General features: G+C 34.8%; 1 protein-coding gene across 1 annotated transcript in view; it reads right to left on the bottom strand.

Moving 5' to 3' along the window:
* LOC125665416 (leucine-rich repeat-containing protein 15-like) overlaps positions 1–26,218 on the bottom strand; it is a 996,853-nt gene that overhangs the window by 558,708 nt on the left and 411,927 nt on the right. The gene's annotated exons all lie outside the window — the stretch shown is intronic.

Below are 26,218 nucleotides of genomic sequence, written 5' to 3'. Positions count from 1 at the left end.
ACGACTTAAATCTGGAGAATGAATTCTAAAGTTATGTTCACCAATTCAAAGATACCGTTCGAATAGACTATGCAGAACTGAAATTAGATGTGATTATTCTGCTTTTGATATTTTAATGACTTGCTGAAATTACCGCATTTGTGCATGAAATTGATGTGTATATTGTGCTAAAAATAGAACGGCCCATTAGGTGTTAGTTCGGGGGGTACTCATCGATTTTGCCACAAAATATGATATAACTAGTAAAATACTTTTGAAATATCATAAAAAGCTCTGAAAATTTGACAACACCTTCCATAATAATTTTTTGATTTTGCATGGTTCTATCGTAGACAGCCTCTTAAGAATACAAGCTATTTGATGTTCATCTATTCGTGAAGGAAGTCATTTTAGTTTCAACGATGTTTACTGTTTTCTCATGCTACAACTCAATAGTTTTGCGGTGAATGAGGTGTGGCTTGATGATATAAAAAGGACGGTATATTGAAATATTTTGATTTCGCTTTTTTGACGATGATGATTTCATTGCATAACTATTTAGACTCCAATTTTACCGAAGTTTTAAAACTTGCAATACAAGAGGTCTTATGTATTTGATAAACATGTTCATTTTACAAAGAAGTTAGTAATCGTGATCATTCTTTTAATGTTGCAATATTTACATTTCCAGGTTTGTTAAATTTCGTACCTTTACAAATTCGAATGATATGGAAGGAACGCCCTATAGTTGTAAAAACAAATGTGGTTATGACTGCATATCTACTTGATGAATATACTACGCCTGTGATGTTATAAAGATGTGCAAGGAGAATGTAAATGTAAGAACGAAATAAATAACATACATTAGGATAAGAACTGCGACGTCTCACGCCTTCATGTCAAATTCATTTCTTAAATGAACATAAAAATGACACATAGGAGTAAAATAGATACATCGTTAATTGATAGAACTCATGAAAGAAAATAAACGGATTCTATTATAGTTTGTTGATTAAAAATGCGTGACTTGGAATACTAGGCGCGTTTTCTCCCCATTATTTGTTTAGTGTTGATCTTCACTTAATGACATCAATTTCTATAATACACTACAGCTGTTTACATAGATTTATAGTTATATAACACTTATTTAAAGTTTCCCACGTCTGCTATACTTTCTAACATGCTTCAAATAATTTACAGATAACAAGTGTCCGTGGGAATATTAGTCGGTACTCTGGTCGGATCTCTATTTCTACAAATTACGTCAGTCCCATCAGAGGGATATGTTTTGCCACAGTTACACTGGTCGGAACAGGTGTTCGTTCCTTGGCTGTAAATACAGATATCACTACCAACGCCCATATCACCAGCTGCAACGTTCCTATGTGATGAAAAACGTTGTTAACTCTACTCTCATAAAAGTATATCTATTCAACAATTCTTCCTTGTTAGTGCAAGAGCTGAATAGTTCCTGCTTGTAACGCAAATGCCTTGCACAGGCAATTTGATTCCGTGAGAACACACGCATATTTCTATAGACTAGGAACAATAATGAGGATTTCCCAAACAATATCTGGGTCTGTGACCTATGATCACTTATATAGCGGTAGATATTGATCGTCGAAAAGTATGAGATCAGAATCAGCCCAGCCTCCCGGAATTATTTTGAATATATGTTTGTTAATCTATCAATGTTTTTTCTGCAGTTTACTTTCTTTCAGAAAAAAAATCCTTTGAATTCGTCCAGATTTCACAAAGTATTAAGTTAATTACATGTTTCATTGTATCAAGGAAAAGGGGCCAGATCAACTCTGGGCCCGAACGTTGTGATAGCATATAGAAAGAGGTCTAACACTGATCCAGATAAAAAAAAACCCGTCTCACTCTCTTCAAATGCCTAAAATTCAAACACTAGATGCAATGTGCCTAATTTGCCGATTTCTGTGAATATATTATTTTTTTAAACGATTTGCGTGCCAAATGTCAACATGTCTTAGATTAACATATTTATACATCATCGTTCTCTCCATTTTACCTATCTATTTTTACAAGGATTTGCACCGGTCCAGGTCCAGGTCACTGGTGATTTCTTATCTATGACAGCAGCGAAACTCAGACTAGTGTGGAGGATTTCTGACGTATCAATTAAAATCTCACATCAGATGTCCGCTGCTTACTTCCTCATACGTTCATAGTGCTCTTCGTGTAGACGTTACACGACTCAATTCCTCGGCAGCATCAACTACCATTTTAATGAAAGTCACGGTATACAGTACCAACCAGACCCAACCTGACAGAAAACAGTCTCAGAGCAGTCCCGTGGACTGCTTTCTGGGACTGCTGACTCCCATTCCCAGGGCAATCCCGCACCAGTCCCAGTAAACAAACCGAAAAGCAGTCCCAGCAGCCCCAGCAGTTCCAGTAGGCGGGGTTGAAATAACTAGTTGAAGGAGCTAAGCCGACAGTGAGATTATCAATAAACATTGTCGATAATCGCTGGAGAGCGTCAATACGGTAGTTGAAATCGAAGACAAATGACTTACAATGTAATTAGAGAGAAAAAACAATACATTATACATGAAAACAGCACATATTTAAAATACCTGTTTGACACTTTTTTCATGAATTTATAACAAAATGATAGTTTATGAATACGAGTGAAAAAAAGATACATGCAGAGTTTATAAGTCTGATAACCACAATTTCAGAACGTAAAATCAATTGGCGTCCCAGGCAATTTTGTTGCTGTTATTCATTATTTTTTTTTTTCATATTTAATACATGTGAAGTGTATCTTGGGTTCGGGAAATTATGTAGCATAGTTATATTTATTTCTTGAATAGGTTATTGAAATAAATGTGTTTAAAGACGCCTAAATGATTTTTTCACTTATCGTTTATACCAAAGTAGCAAAAACTGCTTTCCACTTACGTGTCCACGTATTTTTGATTTGTAAATGTATTGATTGGTTAGATATCGACTAATTATTGTCAGCATTGTAAAATTTAGACATATTTAAATACTTACGAAGATTCCAATCAAAGTGTATATGCACATGTTGTTGTAACCTGAAATCAAAGGTACAGTGTTTGTAAAGTACTTGTTCCCGAATAGACTTCCCTTGTCTGAATACAATATCATTATGTTCTCTGTTTATGGATTCGCGTATTTGGGAATTGTTCAGTCCATTATCTTTCATCAGAATTACCAGCCGCCACATGTAGGGATATATTCTTGTTATTTTATTTCCATCCATTATTTTCTCGAGTTGTCTAGCGAAAGTGCGTCAGTAAGCGGTGGAAAAACAAAACTACTGAAGTGATTTGTGTATATTCTGAACACACAGTGACGGGGGTTTCTTGTCAATCATAACATCACGTGATTCATTCACGCTTGGCTGAACAAAGTAGTCCTAGAAAGCAGTCCCGGGGACTGCTGTGACCGCTGGGACTGCTTTCTAGAGCAGTCCCAGGGCAGTCCCAGAGCAATCCCAGGGCAGTCCCAGAGCAGTACCAGGGACGGCTTTCTGGGACTGCTTGGGTGTGAGGTTCGGTCTGGTTGGTACTGTACTTAATCTCAAATAAACTTACAATTGATCAAAACATTATTCTTGTAATATTGGACCTAGAGAAGGAACTTGAACATTATGTTTTGGGTTTCTTAATTCTATTTTGTCTATTTTATTTCATTTAGATTAGATTTACCCGTTTTCAATTTTTTTAAGGTATATTTATTTCGGGTGTTTAGTAGCAGATAGAGTAAGGAGTTTACCTTTTATACAATAAACGACCAGGATACAACGGACACAGAGATATTATAAAAGTATGAGGAAGTAAGTAACGTATATTTGAAATGCTTGATTGATAGGTCCGAAATCTTCCACAATAGTATGAGTCTCGCTGCTGTCATAGGCAAGAAACAACCAGTTAACCTGGACCGATAACTGTCCCAGTAAAATTAAACAGGTGGAATCGAGAGAAATATAACTATATCACTGTTGTTTTAAGAACATGCTGTTGGGGCAAGTAGGTAGTTATAACAATAGGTCTAATATATGCAGGGAGACCGCCAAATTACGCATATTGTGCATATTTTCTGATTGTTTAGGCAGTTGAAGCGATTGGGTAGGTTTTTCTTTACCTGGGTAAGAGTTAGACCGCTTTCAATTGTAAGGTTACCGCATAGTACGTGCCCAGAACGGACTTAGCCTCTGTGAAATTTGGTAACACTTTATCAAAAAAGAAATGTTACAAATATCGAATAAACTATTGTAGTATACACATGTTTCAATTTAATTTCTATGATAAAATAGGAAGGATTGATTAAATAGACAGATACATATACTTATTGACATACACACGAACATAGGCACGTAGTATTATGTCTGTATTTCCATTGTAGAATGCATTATATCGGCACTGTTTATTTGTTAGGAATTGAAATATTTTGCTAATAGTTGATCTTTGCATGAATTAGCAAATGAAGTAGGAGAGTCAACTCATTAAGCATGTAAGTTTGGTTTAAAATTTTAATTTGAGAATTTCATCAAGTAGAAAGTACCATATATAATGTTGAACTGGCTGTTATTTTAAAATTGTTGCAGACGGAAATACTCTCTTGGATAGTGAATTCGTGTGTTCATAGATCACATTAAACTAAATTGGCTGATAGTATGGTCATGGACATTTCCAGATGTATGCACTTAGACTGTAGTACGCGGAAGTTATTCATCTATTTGCGACGAGTGTTGTGTTCCGAGCGTTTGTGTGTTTAAAATATTATGTACAAACAAATATGAAAGGAATACAATCCGTGAAGGGTACCAGAGGTATTTGAATACATTCAGACAAATTTAGGGTTAACTCAATTGTAGTGATCGATATTTTTTATTGAATCGTAGAAATACGTTCATTTAGATTTATTCAATAGTTTAATATAATTATTATTCCACATCGTACTTTAGACGGATAGCAACATTTTCAAGCTTTTTGGGGTTTTAAACTGAGGATTTCCATACAAGTTGCAAGAATTTCAACAAATACATTCAAAATATTATTTATTCGCAACTTTGACAAACTAGTAGTCGCCATGAAACCTTATCGATCCCACAACACGAATAATATGCCCTACTATTACAAATCACCTATCCAAGGATGTTACCAACATTCGATACCAGCACTTGCAAGATTGTGAACAAAGCTAAGACAACTGATGAACAGAAAGACCAGGATTATAGTTTGTAACCATATTATGTAAACACGTTGACTGATAAGCATATTGTTTCAAAATGTTCAATACCCAATAGTAAGTAATCGATTGATATGGTGTTCTTGACACATTGATTTTGACTACGGATTACTCTGTTTGCCTGATCAAAACACACAGGGCTCACAGCGGGTGTTACCGGTCGACACGTGATGTTTACATCTCCTAGGCACTTGATCCAACCTCTGATATACCCAGGTATCTGTGTTTGTCCAACTCTGTATTCTGTATAGAATATAGAAGATATGAGATTGATAATGTTCCTTGTCTTATCCTTTCATTAATTCTACGAATCGATACTTTGGAATTAAAACTACCCGTTGGATGTACTATACACTTTCAGCGTTCTCACTCTGCATGCACCAAATCATCAATACAATTCTAAACGAAAGAGTGAGGATGGGTTTATTATCATTCATGGGACTGTGATCAAGGACATCTTCACTAAAGCCAATGTTCATCATCCAGTACTGAAATTCACACATATGATTTCAAAGTAAAGTGTACATATCTTAGATATAATTGTATACAAAGGGAAATATTTCAACATTAATAACCAAAACATGCATTAAATCCATTAATATTTTCCAATCTTTGGATCGTAATGGTGCTCACAATCATATTGTTTTTCAAGTATTCATTTAAAGCGAAACCATTCGAAAATGTGCTGACGGTGAAAACTGATACGAAAACACAAATTTTCCCCTTGTTTTTAGCTCACATGAGCTAAAAACTCAAGTGAGCTTTTCTGATCACCCTTATTGCGGCGTCCGTCCGTCAGTCCGTCTGTCCCTCCGTCTGTCGCTCTGAAAACTTTTAACATGTTTTACTTCTTCTCAAAACCCAATGTGCCAATTTCAACCAAAGTGGGCACAGAGCATCCTTAGGTAAAGGGGATTCTAAATTGCTAAAATATAGGGCCATGTCACCTTCCAAGGGGAGATAATCAAGAGAAGGCAAACACAGAGTAGGGTCATTAAAAAGCTTCTTCTCAAGAACCACTGGGCCAGAAAAGATGGAATTTATAGATAAGCTTCATTAGGTAGTGCAGATTCTAAATTGTTAAAATCATGGCCCCCGGGGGTTGGATGGGACCACAAGGAGGATCAAAGTTTTACATACAAATATATAGGAAAAATCTTTAAGAGAAGCTGTCAGTAATCATGAAGAATTTTTGGGAAAGTGCAAAAAAAAATATTAAAAAATTCTACAATTTTATGCAGCGTTATTGATAAAATCATTCAAAACGCATGTGTGAGTCACTTAAACTCAAATAACACAGAGTTATTGATCATTTTGCTGTTACCATGGTAACAAGGACAAAGTCCTTGAAAGAATAGTGAAATATACCTCTTTAAAGTCCAAAATAAATACAATTAAGATAATAAGATGCATATTTTTTTTAGTTTAAGGTAAATGAAAAAGGCTTACATAAAATTTTGTTGAAATAAGAAATTTAAATATCTCAGCAAAAAATGGTTTCCATGGCAACCAACATACCTTGCATTGTATACAGTCAAAAATTCAAAAAGACAATATATGTTTGAGATAACTTTTTTCAGAAACGCGACACAATCATTCAAGGTCTTTCATATAGAAAGAAATAACAAATGTTATATTTTTATTAAAAAAAATAAAATCCGTTAAACAACTTATACTTGTTTGTTACTGACCTTACCAAAGATACCATTTTTTTCATGTTCAGCTACATTTTCGAATATCTATTAAATTACTAGGCTAATGATCTAATTTAGGTCAAGAACATTTGCCTTCTGGGTACATCAATTACTTTCTAAGGACATGCTAAATTATATTGAACCTTGTAAATGACCTTGTCCTACAATATCAAGGTCACATACATTAACCAATGACCTTCATATTTAATCAGTTGACCTAAACTGCATTTAGATTTAATTTGTACTTGTATATATCTTTATCTACTAAAACGAACCCGTGTATTTTTTTTTAAATCACATATTGCTGTGGTTTATATATATCATAGTTTATATATGATTGCGCCCATGACAAAAGGTCCTTATGGCATATTCAAGAGAACAAAGAAATAACGTCACAAAGATTTGACGTTACGTAGGCCTAGCGCCATACGTAAAGATATATATCCCTATGTACACGCACATGATTCAAAACCACGTGTTAGATTTAGGCTATTATGCACGCTTTAAACCACATCAAAAAGACAATTTGGAAACAATACTGTCAATAGGTTCGGATAAAATATTTATAGAATTTATGATATTTAATTTAAGAATCTGAATGTTCCGCGTCGGTTTCTTTCGACAGCGGACCGGCAAAAATAAAACATGTAGGTAACAGCAGATATAGCAGCGCAAACCCATGAAGGTTCATCTAAGATTGTGTTTATTTCTTTGAACAATTAATCCTGAATGAATCTGAGGTATAAAAAAATCATAATTCTCAAAACAGACGATTTTTGATACATCCTCCAATTAATTAGGTTATACCCTATCATAATTCATAATTCATTATACATAATTTGTAGACTAATAAACAGTCATGAAAAACTTGAATATTTTTGGGTTTAGTAGATTCTGTATGAAAAATATGTGCGTCCTGCAATCCTATTTATAAATCCAAGAGAGAAAACTCAGAGACAATAACTTCGTTATTAAGGTACCCCAAACGAAAATGAAAGGTGAAGATAACGAACATCGAACAGTGATCAATCTCCTAAATCTCGTAAGCAATTTTAGATAGTTGGTCAAACACGGACCCCCGGACACTGAATTGATGTGTTAATTTAACCAAATATGAAAGGTGCAATTGTTTATTAAACAATTATTACTAGATGCAATTATATCACATTAGGCAGCATGTTAGAAGTCAAATTGTGCAATCTTCGTAACATGATATCTAGGATTTATGTCGTTTTCTGGTTTTCTAAATTCATTTGAAGCCGACATTAGGGGTCTTCGGGAGATTAACACATTTACAGTCATTGGTCTAAATTTGAGAGTTTCTGACACAATTAGGCCTATAATAAGTAAAAACAAAGAAAAACGTAACTTATCAAAAATAGGACACATTCCCCTCCCCGCCGCCATCTTGGTTCTACGTCCCTGGTTTTAAGAGTATAATTTAGGAAACATTGATTATGATATCGAAAACGAATACTCACTGAAAATAGAGAAATTGATTTTTTGATACATGTATAGGCCTACATGTAGGATGTTGGAATAAGTAGACCTCAAATATTTCTATATCGAAATATCTATGAAGTGTATTGTTTTATTACATTTAATATATGGATGTGGTCTAAAATACATGCATTACAGAATTTGTAATTGGAAAACGTGTGTGCTATACTCATAGAGTAATGCTATAGGAATGGGATATCTGTTGGGGGATCTACCTACAAAATACCCCCCCCCCTCCCCCTTCTCATCAGAACAACAATCCACATCGTTACGTATACACTATTTTGAAATATGAATTGCATAATATATATTACATTGACCATTTGATAGAAGATAAATTATTTCAGTGAGATTGAAATACTTTGAATACACAAAAAATGCGTCACAATGCATGTTGAGTATGACGCAATATGAGGTGAAAGTGTGACGTCAGCATTGATACTGATTGAGTATAGAAAATGATTTAGATATTTTTTTTTTTAAAGAGAAACAAGTGTTTTACACTAGACATACTTGGAATCTTATTTACCGGTGTTTACTATTAATTTACTACATCTATCTGTCATTGAAACAGTTTGTATGAATTTGGAATGATTACATGGATTTTAACTTTACTATTAACTAACATATCAAATTTGATTTACAGAAAATAGGCTAATCTCTACATCACCTTTCAAGTTTCACGTTAAATGAATTCCTTACTGACCATCCAGAATGGTTGATGTTGTCTGCAAAGTGATTTTCATTCATTTTTTCCTTTAATTCTAGAGAGTTCACATCAAGGGGGGTAATGATTGTCTAAAATAGTAAGCCCTAGTGTAGAGTTTTGAGGGATTTTACAAAAAAGAGTACATTGTGTAACTTTTTATTTACTATATTGGTAGTATAAATAACTGTCTTAAAAACGGCGTGTAGAATTAATGTTAGCCCTGCTGCGATTCAGAGAAAATGGTGTCTGAAAAGAAGTCATGAAAGCTCTTTTTTACCTTCATATATGACTTATTTTTAAGAATAAGCAAGAAAATACTCATTTTTTTCAATCATAAGTACAATAGTATAAGTGCTTTCTTGAATTTGCATTCACTGTACATTGTTGGGAAATTGTTTTATTAGAAATATTTGTGAAAAGATTAAAAACTCAATATATCATGATTTAACTGTGGGTCCGTTCCGTTGCCATGGAAACAAGATGCATGGTTCCAGTAATTTTCACTTTTTTAACATTGATTATCACCATACACAAAAGTGTGAGAGTTTCATTCAGATTTGTGATTTTTGCACTTTCCACTTTTTTAAAGAAAATTCTCAATGGTTACTGACAGCTTCTCTTTAAAATCTTCTCAAGAAACACTGGGCCAGAAAGGCTGATATTTATATGAAAGCTTCCTGATATAGTGTAGATTCTAAATTGTTAAAATCCTGGGCCCTAGGGCTCGGATGGGGCCACAGCAGGAGATCAAAGTTTTAAATACAAATATATAGGAACAATCTTTAAAAATCTTCTCCTCAAGAACCACTGAGCCAGAAAAGCTAATATTTACATAAAAGGTTTCTGACATAGTGCAGATTCAAATTTGTTAAAATCATGGCCCCCAGGGGTCGGATGGGGCCACAAGGGGGCTCAAAGTTTTATATACAAATATATAGGAAAATCTTCAAAAATCTTCTCAGGAATCACTAAGCCAGAAAAGCTGAGATTTATATGACAACTTCCTTATGAAATACAGATTCAATTTTGTTAAAATAATGGCCCCTCCCCCCACCGGGGGTGGGGGTGGGGTAGGATGGGGCCACAAGGAGTATCAAAGTTTTACATACACATATATAGGAAAAATCTTTAAAAATGTTCTCATCAAGAACCACTGAGCCAGAAAAGCTGATATTTACATGAAAGCGTTCTGACATAGTGCATATTCAAGTTTGTTCAAAGCATGGCCCCTGTGGGTAGGGTGGGGCCACAAGGGGGGGGGGGGTCAAAGTTTTACATACAAATATGTAGAAACAATCTTTACAAATCTTCTCAAGAACCGCTGAGTCAGAAAAGCTAAGATTTTTATGAAGGCTTCCTGAGATAGTGCATATTCATGTTTGTTAAAATCGTGGCCCCCGGGGGTCGAATGGGGCCAAAATAGGGGTTCAAAGTTTTACATACAAATATAAAGAAAACATCTTTAAAAATATTCTTCTCAAGAACCACCGAGCTAAAAAAGCTAAGATTTATATGAAAGCTTTCTGATATAGTGCAGATTCAGGTTTGTTCAAATTATGCCCCCTGGAGGTAGGATGGGGCCACAAGGGGATCAAAGTTTTACATATAAATATATAGGAAAAATCTTTAAAAATCTTCTCAGGAACCACTGTGCCAGAAAAGATGATATTTACATGAAAGCTTGTTGACATAGTGCATATTCAAGTTTGTTCAAATCATGACCCCTGGGGGTAGGATGGGGCTACAAGGGGGTCAAAGTTTTACATACAAATAAAAAGGAAAAATCTTTAAAAATCTTCTTTTCAAGAACCATTGGGCCAAAGAAGTTCATATTTACATGAAAGCGTTCTGATATAGTGTATATTCAAATTTGCAAAAACCATGGCCTCTAGGGTGTGTTGGGGCCATAATAGGGACTACGGTTTCACATGCAAATTTATATGGAAAATATTCTGATATGGACCAAGGTGACTCAGGTGAGCGATTTGGCCGATGGGCCTCTTGCTTTTTGGGGTTGTGATCGAATGCAACCCTTGCCTTCGAAAAATAACATATATCAATAAAAACAATGGTTCCTCCTGATAGAGATTTAACAGTACAAAGTAATTCTCCCTGGAACACCCATTATGTCATATAAACGCTGTAAAAATTTGGATGATTTGTTCACTTCCCCAGTAATTAGATAATGTATATGCATCAAATTTGCAAATGAGCTCCTTTGATGATGAATTTACACCTAAATAGTAAACTGCTCTGCAAACCGATTAACCAAAGCTAATGGTATCACCGTGACGATACACTAAATCAGGATCGAATCAAGCGATTTGAAGTACGTAGCCGATGGGAGCAACTCTAGTTGACACTTTCGAACGTTTGAAACAAGGCGAAGATAAGGAATATTAATAAGTCTCATAACATATGAAAGGTGAAAATAACGAACGCTGATCAACCTGAAATCAAGTTGAATCGAATATATTTTGTTTATGCCTATGTATATTTGATTGATATTGTTTTACTCTATTCATTTTTCTGCTTTTCGTTTCAAATATTGATATATAGAAACTTCACAGCAAATGATAGTTTTACGATCTGTAAAATTTAGCGAATTTAGTTAGTTGTAATGCAAGGACACGGTTACATAATGCAACATAGGGTTAAATGCAAATCATAATGTTGAAATGTATAAATGTATGGTATACAGTGCATTGTGGACGATCTGTAAATTTGGTGATTTTAGAATTTTGTAATGCGAGGATACGCTTACATAATGCAATCTAGGGTTATATGCATAATGTAACGTTAACATGCATAACGATATCATTTACGGTGCATAGTGGTCTTAATTCATCCTCATTGAAATGGTTTATTTTGTTGATAAAGGTTTTCCTCTTTAGGTTTATGAAACTGATTAAAGAACCTGTAGGTCTCTTAGAAAATCTGAAATTGGGTAATGCGTGGTTTTCTGTTGGATTCTGGGATGCATAAGTTGAAAAGTGAGATAACATTTCCCCAATTGTAGATAATATCTAACGTGTTTCATACCAATTAGTAGGTCATCCTTTACATATTAATTTTGAATACGGGTTACTTAGTTTTCCTGGTCAATATACAGTGAAACTTATCCAAACCGGTCCTTCAGAAAACCGGTTATGCCTGGATATCGGTCTATTTTCAAGGTCCCAGCAGAAACCTGAACATTTCCTTACAAAAAAAGTCTCATAAAACCGGCCACCCCTGAAAACCGGACATCGGCCACTTTTAAAGTACAATTGTTAGCAAACATGTGTAATTTACCTTTATAATACCGGCCACTATCTGAAGACTAGAACATTTTGGCCAGATGGGTGATTAAGACCGGCCAGCTGTGAAAAATGACTGACCGACTGGCCAGGTGGGAAATTATCGACCGGAGGTGTGAAAAACACAAGTGGCTTATATAAGGTCTATAGTTTACCTGTGCTGTCCAGGGTGTTAACTGGTGCTTGGCTAATCACAGTGACCCTTTAAAATTCTGTACGAAATGTTATAAACAGATATGCACATATTGAATGAATACTATCAATAAGCCACATTGTTGCACCATGGATATAAGCGGTAGTTAATAAACAACAAACCCATGCCTGTTAATGATAATTTTCAAAAGATAAATGTTTTTTGAGGGATTTCCATAGACTTAGAACTTCTAAGAAACATCAAAATTAAAATTATATATTTACTACTGTACTTTTCAAAAACGTCAAAACAAATTTGTTAACGATATAAGCAATGGACGTAAACATAGTTTTTATAGATAAGAGGAATTCCAATGATAGGCCTCTGTGTTTTGTTTATGTATCCTGTTTTAATTTTTTTAGTTAAAATCGGATGATTGCAGGAAGACTATTTCTCGTAATAATTACCCGTAGGTACAAGCTGACTAGTTTGATCCCCACCGATAATTGATCATAGATCCCCATATCAAAATGAGCAGTACCTACTGTGTACGAACTTTGTGTATTAATTGCAGCATTCAAATGGCTATGTGTTTGTTTTGTTTATTGAAACACAAGCCAAAATTCTACATAAATGCTGCTAGTCTACAAATTTCTATACATATGTCAAACATATATCATCCAACAAAGCGTCAACGTCGTGATTTACCACTTTTTGATAAGATCAAGCTTATAAAGCATCATGAATCTCAGCCTAAAATCTCTCATAGGGACTTGGGTGAGAAATTCAAAATTGGCAAATCAACTGTGGGCGACATCATACGGAAGAAGGAGTTCTACCTTGATCAGTTTGAAAAAAAAAGTCAGCCCAGATAAATCTAGATTCAATACAACTTGTAATGCCAATATAAAAATATGTATTCATGTTTGATCAGTTTTAGTGTTATAAATTGAAAATAAACATGTTAGTATTTTTTTTGTTTTGTTCTTTTTTTTAAATTTTTCATCTGCATGACTTGAAAGGAAATAGTCAATAATATAATCACTATTAAATTAAATTGTTATGTATGCATATTTGGAGTTAAAACTGTTTGAAAACAAATTAATTGATTGCGTGTTTAACATAATCGGATGCATTTAATACATATTTTGTTTACTGATTTTCGATTTTAAAGGGCCGAATCGAAATGTTGCATCCATGGCGGCAATGGTAGATCGGCATGTGTATACTTAATAGATATAATGGTTGATATTGTAATATATGCATTGCAACATATATAAAAACTACAATCTTTCATTTGGCTACAGAATGTCATTTTTTTAATTATAAATCATAGTGAGTATTATGCCAGACGATGGGTTAGATATGAAAAGCAAGAATGCGACGGCTTGTATGAAAAATATAAGAGGGATATCAAAATCCCGTATTAAGTATATAAAAACAGATTTTTTTTTACATCTAGTCTTCTGTATTTATCGAATCATAAGTGATAAGATGACTAGAAATTTAAAAATAAGATAAATTGAATCATTAGTAATTAGGTGATTAATCATTTTTCATTATCCCCAACTTTTCATTGCTAACACTTATGTTTCAAAATCCCATACAGATTGTTCATCAAAGAATGGTCGTTCATCAAAGAATGGGATCCTGGTTAGAATAGGTCCTCAGCACCCCCTTGCTTGTCGTAAGAGGCGACTAAATGGGGCGGTCCTTCGAATGAGACCGCAAAAACCGAGGCCCGTGTCGCAGCAGATGTGGCACAATAAATATCCCTCACTGTTCAATGGCCATAAACGCCGAACATAGGCCTCAATTGTGCAGCCCTTCACCGGCAGCGGTGACGTCTCCATTTGAGTGAAGTATTCTCAAAGAAGGACGTTAAACAATATTCAATCAATCAAAGGATGGAGAATGTTGGAATCGAAGATTAAATCATAAACCTTACAGACCCCGAGGCGTGCTACTACACCTCCAAAGCGGTTTTTTTTTCGTTTGGTGCAAACCGTTCACCGTTCCGTGCAGACCGTTCAACGTTTCGTACAAATCGTTCACTTTTCCGTACAAACCATTCACCGTTCCGTGCAAATCGTTTCATTCAAGAATCGTTCCGTTCAAGAATCGTTCCGTTCAAGAATCGTTCCGTTCAAGAATCGTTCCGTGCAGAAACAAGCCACGCCCATAGAACCGTGCAGATCATGCAAGTCATTTCGGCATGGGATATAGGGTAGATGAACATTCTTGGGAATATGACAGTGAACATCTGCAAATAATCGAAAGAAAACAGTTTATCATAAAACTACTAAGCAGAGCAAGATCCGATACAATTTTCTCACCCTTGGTAGTTTCTACCAAGTGCAGAGACATGTATATATCTACCCTTGCTATATTTTATTTTATTTCTGTATAGGGATAATTTATTTATCTTGTTACATTTGTATGATCAAGTTTCTCTTTTTAAATAAAACAATATTTTCATCAAAATTGTTGATTGGATCTGTCTGCATAATGCAAAGATCTACCTGTGTATATCTTGTATATTCTACGCAAATGTCCAGGTCCTTTTTTACCACAATAGAGGTCAGTTAATCCGTGTACTTGAAATTAACATTCGTACAGAAGGTGTGAAAATCGGCGATGATTTATTTCTCAATCTATTTCAATCATATTTCAATTGTTTCCTTTTGTTTGGTATTTTCCCTTCAAAGTGACAGATTCTTCTCGACTAATTCTATGTCTAGATGCATCCATCCTCCCGCCTGAGAATATGTTCCAATTTTAGGATATTTTTTAAAATAAATTTATCTCTTGCCATACACGTATGTAAAAATGTATAGGTTTATTCAAGATATGTCTTTGAAAAGAGGCCTGGAATACAAATTGCACACCTGTTTTAACGGCACCCAGATTAAATGTACAAAACTAGCTATGTAGACGCGACTTTTTCAATGAATTTAACAGAGCAATGAATAAATAAAGTTGAAGAATGAATATTCTCTGGCGATACAATTTATACATCTTATCCCTGTATTTCCGAAGTTAGAAAAATATTCATTTCATTTTATTCCAACGTGTTCGTAAGTCATTAAACTAGTCCTTGTTTAAACTAACCCCAGGATAAAACAAATGATGCCAAAAACAAAATCAAAACCTGCAGATCATACCTAGCGTTTAGTGCAGACCGTTAACGACCCTCTTCTCGCCCAAAAATATTTCAATCTTTCCTAACGAGCAATTTCTGTATATCAGGTTATCTGTTTTCATTCACGTACAGATGTATATAAAATGTTTAGGTCCAAGCAACATCTGTCTTTGGGAAGAGGCCTGGAATATAAAAATTCCAAATGTATTTTAACGACATTCAGAGGGAATGATGCTACCCCCCCCCCCCTTTTGAAAATACCTTTTGTGGCGATACATTTATATGAAGTGTGTTGATTCCCTGTCTATCGCAGGTCTCTTTCGATTTAAGTACTGTAATCGTTTCACGCTTGTTGTAAGCTTTAGAGAAATCAAAAGAAAGAGTGTGGGTGGGGGGTGGGGTGGGGGGGGGGGGGGGGGGGGGGGTAAGTACTTGTGATGTCCATATTTCAGGTGACTTTGGATTTTACTAGTACCTTCCTGTACTCATGTTTATATAAATAAGAAACAACGGGTACCATTTGAGAATCAGTTCTCTAACATATAGGTCTGTCTTGCATGTGTGTACCTAATGCTAGCTAGGGACCTATACACATCGGCTACGTGTGACGTGTGCAGTATGTAAACAAAAAACTGTACTGTATATACTACCTCTAAAGTATTGTGTCAATGTATAAAACACCGTAAATGTTGTCTAATTTCATTATTAACAACTTTGGTTTCAGGTATTCATACATCATTATTTCAATTACAAGAATTTACCTTGATTTTTCCGATTTCAAAGTTGTACAGCTGACATCTTCTGAACGTCGTCTTGCCATGTGCGTAGTAAGCGCATTTCAGACGCTGATTCCAGCCATACGACAAACTTCACCGGGGTATTTCTCTTCATAATGTCTTCTGATGTGTTGTCAAATCAGGGGAAATTTACTTATTTTAAGAGTAGAATAAAGACAATATTCCGATAATTTTTTTCCTAAAAATAGAGTTTGTGTATATGTATCCAAATATGGATTGATCAAGGCGGAGCAACTGTCATGACGTATCAGCTCATGATGATCTCATTATCATACCGAGTTCATTCGTCACCTTAAGTGTCCTGCATAACAAAACAAAACGTATTTTTATGATCCTCTTAAAGGGACCAATTAATGACACCCCCCCCGCGCCCATTTTTTATTTTTACTTTACATGATCAAAATATACAGTCTAATATGTTTAGGAGATTTAACAAAATATAAAGTTATGCACCTTGACAGAAGCTCATTATAGCATTATAGAGAGTTTGTTATTTGTGTTGAAAACAAAGATTTGGATGTGTTATTAGTTACGAAGTTTTCAATATATATATATATATATATATATATATATATATATATATATATATATAATTCAATAAAAAAGCAAGAAAATATACAGTTCCAAAATATATTTAAATCACTAGCGCTTTCTGGATTTTAACATCCATCCCCAGGTGAATACAAATTTTAAATGATGAATACAAAGTTGTTTATCTTAGAAACGTCTATTGTGACGTCATGACGTCTTGATAATCTTTGCGAGGAGGGAATAGATGCATGCCGTCATAATACAAATGTTCGGAAAAGGTGGCTTGGACAAAATAAGCATGAACATTTACATGATAAAAGTTGATAACGATCCTAATGATGTTATTAACTACAAACAATAAGCCATTAATGATTTAACACGTAAAACCACAAGACTCTATCATAAGAAAATTGCACACATTCGTAAACTTACCAGAGATACTCAAACGAAAATGCATGTATATGTTACAGCAACCTACTAAGAACTAAACCTTGATGTACTACCTACCAAAAACCTATCCACGTACACATCAAATGTAACAAATTATATTCGTGGTGCTTCATTTTGTCTGTATGAAATTTATTGTATGGATCGGCGACTCGACTGTCACGCCCATCTGTACAATAAAGTCCATACAGAAAGCATTGTAAATAGCTTTTGTCATGAATATTCATAACACCAATTCAAAAATTGCACGCGATGTGACATCATACGTCTGGGGTTGATAACAGATTCGTCATTGAGATTAGTGACACTGCCTGTTTATATTTTTAAATTGGTGTGAATGACCTTACGTTTTCTTAAATATGTATGGTAATGGGTAATGGGGAAAGCGCGGGTGGTGGAGTTGGCACAATGCGTATATCGCAGACTTTAGCTTCTTACAACACTTACTTTTTGCAGTTGAGAATCATTGCATTTTGAATACAGAACGTATTTAGGTGTATATGGCGGATTGAGATCCCTCTTGGCAACACATCTATGAGGTATTACTGCATGACATATATAGATGATGGGGTTGAAACAATTCAAACCTTGCATAAAGTATCATGAAATCAGAAACAATGCAAGTAAAACTCCTTATTTGGCACGCAAACCTGTTGAGTATATTGGCTAATACGCCCCCCTTGTTTCCGGAAATCCCGGATCCGCTACTGTGTATGCTGATAGTAGGCATCAGCAATGCTTATTTTATTTATGTGTTGTATTTCCAATGTTTTCATCATTGATTAATGATATAACATTGTTCTTTTCTAGCTATATTCATGGTTTGGAAGTTGTAGTGCTTCTCCGTTGAAGTTATTGTACAGCTAAACTCCGCCCCTGATAGTTATTGCACGTTGGATGTCCGACAAAAGGGTTCTCATTCTCTACCCAGAGTTCCATGCGCTACGAGCACTACCAAGCTTGTGTAACACACCCTCTGGTGAGAGAACAAGGGTTTATGTCTGATTTAAAGTGTGGCTAAGATCAAAGGAAAAATAATTGCACCATTGCACATTACTAATTTCTCTATAGAATGTATAGTGATTGACACATGCACCAATATGCACTAACATACAAATAAATCAATATGCACTGACATAAAGATCACTCGAGATGGATGGACAGGGATAAGTATACGCCTCTCTCTCCATCGTGATCTAACCTTACTAACTTAATTAGTGGTACACTCATTTTCTATCAGATGAAAACATGTGTCCGATCATGCATAACATGAAATTTCGTGCCAATGCAATTTAGTCTGATACTTATACAAAAAGGTTTTTTGTCATGCACTTGATGACAGGGATACGTATACGCCTCTATCTCCATCGTGATCTAACCTTACTACATTTTGTTATTCTGCTATAAGACTGGTTATTGTCTGATTGTTTGATATTTGACTTTTTTCACACATTTCTCATTTCCATTGCATTCTTTGAATTTCTGTACCTGTATAAATTCAAATATTCACACCTGTTTGTCACCATAAGCAGAGTATTATGTGTCTCTGGTATAATATAAAAAAAATCCAGCATTGCATGTATTTCTGTATCTCATAGTCATTTTTAATCTAACTTTAATGTAATATAATATAAATAGAAATAAAGAAAATCCCACAGAAGAGACCACACGGCCTCTTTAGAAAAGCATAACAGGTAATTAAATTGCACTTTTTATTAAAAGAGAAATATTTTCCGTTACATGTTATTTCAAACACAACTCATCGAGCATATATAAGAAGCCAGGAGACTATTAAGCATTTGACATATAAATTTGGCATTATACAATACAAGCTTACCCCTAACAATGGAGGATATAAAATATCGATAATAGGGATCAAAATATTTAAAAATGACACAAAATAGTTATCCGTCTTAACAAAAATTTGGTAACAACCACACAAAGACCACATTCAAATGAGATCCACCAACTAAAGGCGATTTGTAGTGCTTGTAATTGACCCGTGAAGAGACTGAAAATAGCTAAACAAACGGTTTTTGACGCAATATATATAATTAACCAGGTACACTACTGTGTCCAGCAAAGTAGTCACCCACATTAGGACTATCAAACTGACTGATAAGACTCCAACAAAACAAATTACATGTACACCGAACTAACCAGGTAAGACAGCAAACATATTTTGACCTGTTTACCTGGATACAAAATCATGGCTAATAAGAAATACGAAGACAACCAACAGCTCCTGAACTGTCACCAATAAACCAAAAACTAAGGTTGGAGGTCAACAATGTCCTAATAATGAAATTGTTGAAATAACCGATAACAGTACACGACTTCTGGTCTATATATAGTATCAGATTTATAAACATGGTAGGCAGCACATACTTCTGAACCCCCCCCCCCCTCCCCGCCCAAAAAGACAGCAGATAACCTCTAACCTGTTTATGATGATTAATAAACATAATGAACAGTTTCTTAACTGCTGAACATTTTATAGAAATGAAATATAGCACAGCTCTTGAAAAAAGTATGGTCCAGTTTCGAACAACTCAAAGTGAAAAAGGGGCCCAAGGGCCATATCGCTCACCTGAGTCACCTTGATTCATATTTAAAGATGTCGCCTATAAATATGTATGCAAAAAGCTGACCCCCCCCCCTTGTGACATCATTTTATCCTTGGGGGCCATGATTTTAACAATTTGGAATCTGAAATATGTCAGAAAGCTTTCATGTAAATATCAGCTTTTCATGCACAGTGGTTCTTGAGAAGATTTTTAAATATTGTTCTGATATATTTGTATGTAAAACTTTGATCCCCTATTGTGCCCCCGTCAGACCCCAGGGGCCATGATTTGAACAAACTTGAATCTGCATCATGTCAGGAAGCTTTCATATGAATATAAGTTTTTCTGGCTCGGTGGTTCTTGAGAAGATTTTTAAAGATAGTTCCTATATATCTTAATGTAAAATTTTGATCTCCTATGTTGGCCCCATCCAACCCCCGGGGGCCATGATTTGAACAAACTTGAATATGTACTTTGTCAGGAAGCTTTCATGTAAAGTTCAGCTTTTCTGGCATAGTGGTTCTTGAGAAGAAGATGTCAGAGCCCTTCACCCAAAGATGCTTATGGCAAGCTTTATTGAAATTGGTTCAGTGGTTCTTGAGATGAAGTCGAAAATGGGAAAATTTACGACGCCGGCGACGCCAACGACGACAGAGAACAGACACATTTTGGCTCAGATGAGCTAAACCGTCTAACAAGCATAATGATGTTTGAAACAAATATAATGATGTTCCAAATAAACGTAAGAATGTTCCAAACAAACAGAAGGATGTTCCAAACAAACATAAAGATATTACATTTGGTCCCGCTCTGGACATACCAATATATGGCACCAAATACTCAAAAAATGTATCACACTGTCGCAAACAAATCGCATTGACCAAAACATGAATGTGTCGTCCAAAATTATTATTATAAACACAGTATATTTATATTGCAATTTTGAAGACAATTACCTTAAAGCACTTTACATATAAAACATTAAAATCAAGCTAAAACAAAGATCAATAAATACATCGAAATGGTTGTAAAATAATACTAAAACTGAGGTTAACATAGTAACTATGAGAATAAAAAACTACAAATTACAAAAAATAGATGCAAGGTCACACTCTGGGTAAGCCAAAATGTCACCATATTAAAAACAATATGGTTCCGTTTTAGGCAACCTACTGTAGCAAAACAAAAGAATGTGGCATATATAACTGCCCAGCGCCACATTTGGCCAATCTGGACACACAAATTAGGACCTAATAACCGATTTCAACTCCATTTACGAAGTTTTCAATGATAAAGAAAAAAAGATGGCACCAAGCAAATACTGTTATTCCAGTGGCTCTTAAATATGAACTTGTTGAATGTCTATGTATACATTAATAAACATGAGCTCCGCAAACAATGTACATTGGGTTGAAGTATATATTGAAAACCCTACACACAAATATTCAATACGAGTTTGGGTTGTCTAGACAAAGGCATTGGAAAGGTGTGGCCTGGTTTAATTACAATGTAAAATTGAACTCGCAATTCTGAAGCTAGACAAATACTAGATATCTGTTTCACACTGATGAAAAGACAATTCTATTATACCTAAATGCATACATGTATATACATACATAATTAGTTAACCTAATGAGGTAAATAAAATTAAATGTACACCAAATTGTACACATGCAGCGATACGATGCACATGTAACGAAGTCATAATGTTATATATATACATTTGAATGTACATATACAAAAATAAAACTTTAGAATTGGCTTATAAAATTATTCGATGAGAAGTTAAGCATTGGAAGCATGCGTGGTTGCACTATATGAAGTATAAATAAATCCTGTGGACAATCAGCGTGTTCCATCATGAAACATACCATATCTGTAAGATAATACATTACATGTGAATTGCTATATCTAGCAACACTAAGGTTAAACCACCATAGCTATAAATTAAAATGATGCTAGCAGAGTATAACTAGCACCTGTCCAGGTGATGATACAGTAGTTAATTGATGGGAACTGGTGTCTCTGATGTTACAGACTTGGGAAATCCCTCCCACTGGAAATTTAAAATGATCAGAATTCAGTATAGTAGTGTTGCCGGCTGGAAGAAAAACATTGACGGCTGACCCTGTTGCCATTGATGGAATTAGACGTTGTTGCCAGAGATGAAGCACTGTTCACGACTATCAATGTCCTGCGTATGTCCAGTTTGAGAAAGTTTCATGGACAGCACTGTGGTAGCATAAATCCTTCTGGGCGGTAAGAATGATGTTACCTAGGGAATGTAAAATATGTATAGAATTCTAGTAGTACTAATATTAACCTATATTGAGGATTTCAATGAAGAAATGAGAAATTCTAATGAAATAAAAAGAAGCCTGCACTAAAATACAAGATATGTTAATCCTGTAATTGCAAAGTAATTTAACTTTTGTTAACTTCGAACGGAACAATATTTTTTTAAGGGTAAAAAAAAAACACCTAACTAAACGAATTCCCAGGTTCCAACAACACTGTGGTACGCTTTCCCCAACCATATAAACAGTTTAGTGTGACAAATATTTGTAATACACATGGGTAATTATTGACATAAGTTGTATTTAATTCAGACGATGTCATCATTTTATCACCTGGGATTGGTTTAGTAGTACGTATCAACAAGCAATACGAACGAGAAAAAAAAAAGTCAATGCAAGTAAATATATCATATGTCTTCCGTAACTACGAGGGCTGAAAATCTTACATGATTGTTTCTCTGAATGATAAGGTGTTTAACGGATGGGAGTAATAGATTCCTGCAGAGTGAGACATCAGTCCATTGTAGGATGACCCCTCCCTCTAACCGAAGCGGTATAACCGAGTGAAGTGTAGTGTCAATAGCGGTACGTCCATTGGACAGAACGGGAAACATCAAGTGGCGATATTGTTCCTTCTCTTACTAGTGATATAATCCCCATCTCTAACAAAGAGGGTGTATTTGAAGAAAGTGAAGTAGCATTGTATTTCATTCTAATGGCACTCTTCATTTCTCTGCATTGGATGTTTGTGTTTGATTCTACAATAGAATCAAGATCATTTGGATCACCCATCCCAAATATTATGTGGATTTAACTCACCTGTTATGTTAGCCAAAAGATAACGTGGATTTAACACACATGTTACGTTACAGAACTGTTCGGTCGGATGGATGACGTGATGGTGTAAATTTAACAGATATACGGAATAAGTGGTGGATTCCAAATGGAGAAAGGATGTTTTAGGGAAAATGTATACAAAATCACTAGATTATTATTTTGTATAATAAAGAAACGGTGACGATTACGAGTTTTCGTTACACGCTGTCACAGAGTGTCTAAATATGAATGGTGCTGAGGGGATCTGGGTTAGAATATATCCACTTTACCCCTTGTTTGTCGTACGAGGTGACTAAATAGTGCTTTTTATGGATTAGAGAGGTGCAAGGATATTAACTTACTTAAAATATACCCGCAATTTGAATTTAACTATAATCCATTCATTCATATTGCAATTGTTTTTACAATTGCGATGTCTTGGATAGAGCGATATTCTGACTTCCATGTTGGAAGTCTAATGTTCGAATCCCGCCAATGTATTTAAATTTTGATTTGAAACTTTTAAAAATATTAAAATTTTATAAGCTCCATAGTGACAGAGATGTATTAGTAGAAATGTGAATACAAAAATGATAAATTTGAACTCAACAACACATTGCTGAGTAGTTGTCTTCAAAAATACTTCAAAAATAGAATGACGTCACAGGAGATTTTTGAACTAAAGACCTTGTAAAATTTCGGCAAATCGAATCGACGTGTACTTAAAAGCATGAACTACCATTACGCTTCGGTACAATGAAAGTAAAAAGCAATATAAATGACTAAACGATTATTATACCATCATTTCCACACATGTTTAATATATTTGAACTAATGAAGGTTTCCCAAATTAGTATTTTCTTACAACCATTTATGTTTTCTATTGAGATATAAACTGTTAGTGTATCTACCATAAGGACATGCTCTGTTACATTGACCACACCATCAGTGAAATGGCTGCTTTTTACTGTAACTTCTGATTCCTATAAATTAGGAAGATTTCAGAAAGCTTTAAGCATTCATAAGAAGTCCAGCTTTAACGAAAAGATGCATACACTTTTACAATGAAAAAAATCTAACTCACATATCATGAAATTGTATGCGATAAGTGTGTTGAAAAAAATCCAAGTCCTGGTCAACATTGAAAACGTTGGAATTAAGATGTAGAGATGCAGTATTTTCAGTGTCCGGGGTTCATCCGCATGCATTGAAAGAAAATAGTTAATAATATAGTCACTAAATTAAATCATCGTCATACATTAAGATTTGGAATTATAGATGCTTGAAAACAAATTCATTGATTGTGGTTTTAAGATCATAAGATGCATTTCAGACATGTTTTGGCTACTGACTTTGGATTATAATGGGCCGAATCGAAATGTTGTTGCATCCATGGCGGCAAAGACAGATCGTTGTGGGTATACCTAGTAGATATAACTGTTGTAATATATATTGTAACATATGTAAAAGGAACTCCAACTCTTTCATTTTCCGACAGAATGTCATTTTTTATGAATTATATTGAGCATTATACCAGACGGTGAGCTATATTTGAAAAGGAAGAACGTGCTACCTTTTCTGAATGGATAAGAAATATACGAGGGATACAAAAACCCCGTACTAGACATATCAACACGAAAGTGCGTCCCAACCAGCCGCCTGTGCTTAGCAAAGCATAAGTGATAACATGACTAGAGATTGAAAAATAAGAAAAATTGAATAATTGGTAAATATTGGATTAATCAGTGTTCATTGTCTTCACCATTTCATTGCTAACACTTATGTTTTAGAGTTCCGTAGAAATCGTTCATCAAAGAATGAAGAAAGTTGCGATGGAATATTAAGTCATAAACCTTATAGTTGTGTATCACTCACACTTATCAGTTCTTCTAGGAATACTGAAGATAACGAGCCGTGATCAATCTCAAAAGTCCTATAAAGAACTCAACATAGAGAATAGGACAAACACGAACCATTCAAATCAATGGAGGTGGGATCAGTTGTCTAGGAGGAGAACATATTCGTTGTCAATCGGTTAATCCCTTCGTGAACCATCTGTTTTGATCAGGTAAGCGGGAAAATCTGTAGTCAAAACCATTTTATAAAAAAACGGCCTAATAATTTCAATGAAAGTGGTCGGACATTATCCAATCCAATGAGAGCTTGCACCTGCAATCCTGGCCTCAAGACCATAAACTGAGAATGAACTTTAGTCTAAATTTTAAATCAAGATAAGTTTTGAAGTGATAAACAAATACAATTCAATATTAGTTTGCATTTTTTATCAACCAGCTATTTTTTAGCATCTGTGCTAAATAAATCTTATGATAACAACAATCAAATTTCTGACTATTGTCAGTTGATGGTCTTGGGACCAGATTATCATAACGGCCATATAACTTGCGAAATGCCGATCTCGAATAAGAGCGCCGAAATCCAGGCAACACCAGCTTGTCAGCATCTGACCGTAATCTCCAAAAAAAAAAACCTGTCCACACGCAGATCATGTCCTTCTCGAACCGACAAAGAGACATCCGTATTTTTGATCTCCTGAAATGTTCAAATACGATGATAGAAAAAATGAATGAAACATTGAATACTTACCATGTTCCATGTTTGTGATTATTGTCATTATAATCAGCTCAGTAAACACGAAAATAATGTTATTTATTTTTCGATTCCCCGTTCGCTGCGTATGCAAGAAATACTCTTATATCGAATAAACGTATAACTTGTAAATACCAAGTGAATGTATAGCTTGTAAATATCAAGCAAATATATGCATCATACTTACCGAGTAAATGTACGCCTTGGAGACACTAATAACAAGTAAAACTTGTAAATACCAAATAAACATATACATTCCGAGTAAATATATAACTTGCATATAGCGATGCACCTTCTAGTAGTCTATATTAGTTTATTATAAGGAAAAACAAAAATCTGTACTCACCAGAATTGACAATTGCAATATAAATACTTACCAGTGTTGAATACAGGGACACATGTATCTTGCGTTGCATAAGTAACAGTTCATCGATGGATATTCCGTGGATTTAT

The sequence above is a fragment of the Ostrea edulis genome, chromosome 10, assembly GCF_947568905.1.
Source record: "Ostrea edulis chromosome 10, xbOstEdul1.1, whole genome shotgun sequence".
Classification (NCBI taxonomy): domain Eukaryota; kingdom Metazoa; phylum Mollusca; class Bivalvia; order Ostreida; family Ostreidae; genus Ostrea; species Ostrea edulis.
This window is presented reverse-complemented; position numbering and strand designations above follow the sequence as displayed.